Source organism: Nicotiana tabacum, chromosome 6, assembly GCF_000715075.1.
Source record: "Nicotiana tabacum cultivar K326 chromosome 6, ASM71507v2, whole genome shotgun sequence".
Classification (NCBI taxonomy): domain Eukaryota; kingdom Viridiplantae; phylum Streptophyta; class Magnoliopsida; order Solanales; family Solanaceae; genus Nicotiana; species Nicotiana tabacum.
This window is the reverse complement of record NC_134085.1, coordinates 189,857,094-189,863,093: the sequence shown is the minus strand read 5'-3', so window position 1 is coordinate 189,863,093 and position 6,000 is coordinate 189,857,094.

Genomic DNA, 6,000 nt, shown 5'->3' with positions numbered 1-6,000 from the left:
CCCATAGAAAATATACATCTCCAATCGAGTTAGAAACCATCAAGAACTCTCCGAGTTTCCCTTGCACAAATCATACCAGCCAGGACTGAATCCTTCTAACTCGACCAAGCTACGCAAGCCATCAAAACCTAAGAGCATTGTCGTGAAATACCTATAGGAACTCATTACCCCGTACACACCCAAGAAACTAATCATATCCTTACCATACCGATTTGGCCTACTACCCAGCTATCCCATCTATCCGAGTTTCCTTCTGATTTACCTTCAACTTGATATCCCCTCTTGCTGTAACACCACAATTCCTCAACCCAGACTTACCACACAAGACCCAAGCATAAAACTACATTGTCTAAGGCTCATAAGCCGCTGAGTACTCTCTTAAATGTTTCCAAAAGCACCACATTCAAAATACATACCCCGAAGGGACTTCCTGCGAATCTAGAACCATTACCTTCCTAATACTAATATATAAAATCCCATAGTTAATGTAGAAAGTACCACAAGTCTTGACATCTTCCAAATGAAAACTCAGTTCCTAACCACATATATGACTTTTAAATACCCAATTGTTACATGTAGAATCTTGAACACATTAGAACCATTCTCGAGAGTCATTCACTCTATTCAAACTGCAATTAGTCTGATCAAATAAACCGAACATCTCGTGCCTCATTGGCACTCCGACACCGCAGAATGTAACCTCATCCCGATACAACCAAGCAACTTCCTGCTCTATGCACCAAGCATTCTTGCCAATAACAACTCAAGACATCCTGTGATTCTCACACACCTATGAAACATCTTACAACCTTTGTTAAAAAGATTTCCTTTACTCGAGCCATCCTCGATCTCAATTTCTGCAAGCCATAACTGATTCACCAGCACGCCTCAAACTGGAATCAACATAGCACATAACCATACAATCAACTAATCAACAGCAGACTCCCTCACTTAGCTCGAAGCCATAGATCATCACACACCCAATAACTCATAACGCATATACTCTTTTGCTGCCGTAATACCATAGTGAGATTAAACTCAAATCCCTTTGTAAGCTTGTGAAAACATAAACCATCTAGTACTTTAAATCTTTAGCAAATCTCGCATTCACTCTCGCAACAGTTAAACCCACTCTCTTAAGCGACCCAATTTAAATTTGCAACACATATCTTTCACTTGCCAATGAGATCTCCTAACAGACCCATAAGGATCGCACAACCTCAGAACACTTCGTAGGAGATAACCCACCTGCTTTGCCTCCAACTAACATTCATGTATACCTTCCACCGTCATAAACTGTACGCAGTAAGTTAATCTTCCTGAGTCTGAATTCATACCGCAACATGAAATTTACTTCACTCTCAACTGGGAAACATGAAAAGATCCTTCCCATGCCCATAACTCGGGGCTATACCTCGAATCGAGATAGAATTCAAGCACCTAATAGTTCTTCTATCCTCCCGCAGAACTTTCTCATTGCTTCGAAATCATATGGATACATCTTGTAGTACCAACATACTCATCACATAGTTATTCAGTCATCACATCCACTAATAGGGACAATACCGCGTATATAAGTTCAAAAACACTTGCTCACACAATCACCACCTCGGTGCTCAAGCTATAGGCAAAAATCCGGCCTCAAGTCCTCCAGACTGGCCCAATATCAACTCACGAGATAACATCTCGCCCCTCGATCGGGGAATTACAAGCCATTGATGCACATTTGATACTGAGCGCTCATGTGCGCATACAAATGCGTGGAAAGAGTTTCAAAAGTTTACTTTTCAAGCTGAATCAAGGACGCAAGATAAGAATTCAAGAATGTGAAGTTCTTCCTAAAGGTTCTGTAGCCTCTCGAGGATAAATACAGACGTCTATGTACCGATCCGCGAGACTCTACTAAACCTGTTCATGACTCGTGAGACCTATGTAACCTAGGCTCTAATACCAACTTGTCACAACCCTAACCCCGAACCCCGTCGTGATGGTGCCTCTCATGAAGACAAGGCCAACTAATTAAACCCAATTCACTTTTTAAAATAGTTAAACAAATATAAAAGCAGTCTAATCATGAATTAATGATAAGGAGTAGCAGATATACAACCCAACACAACCATAACCAGGGTGTCACAAGTCACGAGCATCTATTAGGGTATAAATACAACTGAAAGCCTGAGGTGTACAATTACAGTCTACTGAAATGAAGAGAGAGAAAAGCAGTGTTGCGAACGCCGGCAGCTACCTTGCTAAACTCTAATGACTCTGCCTCCGATCAGCCAAAACCTGCTACCGGGTGTATAAATATCTGAATATGCACACAAGGTGCAGGGAGTAAAGTGAGTACTCCAACTCAGTGAGTAACAAATGTAAATAAAGACTAAAGGCAAGAAATCACGTAAAGCATACCAAGATGCTGTATAGAAGCAGTTCAAAACTAGTAAGAAAGCAGTGAAGCTGTAAAAATCTCTTACAATATCTTACCTCAGTCTAAACTTCTTTGAAAATGGATTTTTCAACGGTTATGCAAATGAATGCAAAATAGTTAGTGCAGAGAAGCGCAGAAATTCACCCCTCGGGCACAAATACCATAGTTTAACAGGTAAAATGACAAGTAAATATGAAAGATAAATAAATAAAGGTTCGCCCCACAGGCACAATATCAACAACTTTTCCCCTCGGGCAATATCTCAGAACAATACCAGCCCCCCGGGCAATCACATAGAACGGTACCAGCCCCTCGGGCAATCACATAGAACAATAACAACACCTCGGGCTATCACATAGAACAATATCAGTCCCCCGGGCTATCTCTCACATCACAATGGGTACCCGTGCTCACTGGGGGTGTACAGACTCCGGGAGGGGCCCCTTATGGCCCAAGTGCAATATCAAGCCATCTCGTGGCATCAAATCTAGGCCCTCGGCCTCATATCAGTCAAGCCACCTCGTGGCGTATATATCTCAGGCTCTCGGCCTCATAAACAATATCAACAAGCCACCTCGTGGCGTACATATCTCAGGCCCTCGGCCTCAATCAGTATCAGTGTTTCCTCACAACTAGGCCCTCGGCCTTACTCAGTCAAAAATACTCACAAGCCCCTCGGGCAATAGTAAAATAGTATTTCTCAGCCCAAAACATCATTTAAAATATCATTTAAGTCTCAAAATTGAGTAAAATTGGTTGAGTAGTAAAACAATGGAAAATAATGGGACTGAGTTCAAGTAATAAGTCAAACAGTGAGGAAATGGTAATAAAAATCCCCGAAGAGTTCAAATAGTTGGCACAAAGCCCAAATATGGCAATCAGCCGAAAGCATGATGAAAGAAAATAGGTTTCAGTCAAATACGCAGTAAAATCATCAATCGGGACGGACCAAGTCACAATTCCCAATAGTGCATGACCCCACGCTCGTCATCAAACGTGTGCCTCACCTCAATATAGCACTACGATGTGCAATCCGGGGTTTCAAACCCTCAGAACATCATTTACAGTCATTACTCACCTCGAACCGGCTAAATCTCTAGCTCAAGACGCCTTTGCCCCTCAAATCGGCCTCCACACGCGTCGAATCTATCCAAAACTAGAACGTGGACGTCAAAATATGCTAAGGGGACAAAGCCCAAGCGAAAACAATCAAAATATGACACAATTCCTGAAATTACCAAAAATCGAGCCTCGGGCCCACGTATCGAAATCGGGTAAAATTTACATTTTCAGAATCCTCATACCCTCACAAGTCTAACCATACCAAAATTATCCAATTCTGGTACCATTTGGTCCTTCAAATTATCATTTTATATTTTTGGAAGATTTCACAAATTTTCTTCCCAAATTCTATCCCAAATCACGAATTAAATTATGAATTCAATGATAGATTCATGTACTCTAGCCAAATCGAGTTAGAATCACTTACCTCGATAAATTTCTTGAAAATCCTTCGAAAAATCGCCAAAATCCGAGCTATCTAGGTCAAAATATCAAATAAAACCCAAAACCTCGTATTTATAGAGTACCTCACGGATTTCCACATCTGCGGACCGCACAAAAACGACCGCGGTCCGCACAAAACCAGTGCGGTCCGCACAAAACCAGTGCGGTCCGCACAAAAACGACTGCAGCCGCACAGGTTTTCTTCTGCAGTGACAGGCTTTAGTATTTTGGCCATAACTTTCGCTACAAATGTCCAAATGTCTATTATAATATGTTGCTAAAAACTAGATTCAAAGATCTACAATTTTTGTTTGATTCATCTCAAAATTCCTTGTAGATAAAAAGATATGAGCTTCCGAAGTAGGACCATTGAAATGTTCCCCATTGCGGCCGCACTACATTTTGTGCGGTTCGCACAGTACCTATCGCGGACGCACTTCTTTTTGTGCGGTTCGCACAACACATACCACTGACACACTTCATTTTGTGCGGACCGCACGAGTGGGTTTCGAGGCCTGCAACCCTTCTGGACCAGCTACAGCTATGATTTTCGGCCTAAAACATTCCGGAACATACCTGGAACTCCCGGAACTTCAAACCAATTGTACCAACACATCCCATGACATCGTTCAAACTTGTTCAAACTTCGGAACGCTTACAACAATATCAAATCACCAATTTAACATAAGATTCAAGCGTAAGAACTCCAAGAACTCTTAAATTCTGCTTTCGATCAAAAAGTTTATCAAATCTCGTCCGAATGACCTAAAGTTTTGCACACACATCCCAAATGACACAACGAAGCTACTGCAACTCTCGGAATTTCATTCCGACCTCTATATAAAAATCTCACCTATCAACCGAAAAACGCCGAAATCTTAATTTCGCCTATTCAAGCCTAAACCTTCCATTGACTTCCAACATGCATTCTGATCATGCTCCTATGTCCCAAATCACCTAACGGAGCTAACCAAACTATAAAAATTCCAATCCAAGATCAAATACAAACAAGTCAAATCTTGGTCAAACCTTTCAAATTTTAAGCTTTCAACTGAGACTGTTCTTCCAAATTCATTCTGATTAACCTGAAACTCAACACCAACGATTTACATAAGTCATAATACACCACACGAGGCAAGTCATGCTCGAGAACTGGCGAGCAAAGTGCAAAAGTTCAAAATGATCGATTGGGTCTTTACAATATCACATCATACGCCGGGTTGGCCGCTACAACCTAAAAGAGGCAGCTCGAACCTAAAAGAACAGACACGTTGACGGAGAGGTGCATGTGTTCCCTCTTCTAATAAGTAGGAATATAGATTACATTTACTTCTAATAAAGCTTGCAAAGAATATTTTTTTACCCACGATGGACAGAATAACAAAGTTGCCTGAGCACATCATATATCACATCATATGTCGGGTTGGCCGTTACAACCTAAAAGAGGCAGCTCGAACTTGTGTCTTGTCCAAGACATGGAATTGCCTTTGGACTTTGAGACCTGACCTGATGTTCAATCAGTGCAGCCACAACAGTTTCAGGTCGTTGGAGAAATTTGTCAAATTCGTCGACGATTCCCTTGAGCCTTATGTCAAGGAAAACCTAAGCATCAATTCATTCATCCTTCGACAGCTTCGTCATCCAGAATTGGCTTGGCATTTAGATCGATGGATGAACGTGGCAATTAAACATAATGTCAGAGAGCTTGAAATTAACTCAGGGGCGCTCTACTATAACGTTCCTGATACTATTTATGCAGGTAAAACGCTGACTAAATTGTCGCTATGGAGGTGCAATTTTGAAATTGATAATAGCACCAATAAATTGCAAAGATTAATTAGTACATGCCCTTTCATCAGGGATCTAAAATTAGATTGCTGCAGGGGAATACGAAATCTGCATGTTTTTGGCCTAGTAAATCTAGAAAATTTAGAGCTATCGGAGTGTGAAGGACTTGAAAAACTGCAAATCTAGGCTCCAAATCTTCGAAAATTTGCACATGTAGGGGTGCCTTTGTACAAGCAACAGAAGAAACGTGAAGTGGAACTGCTGCCTTGCAAAATTGA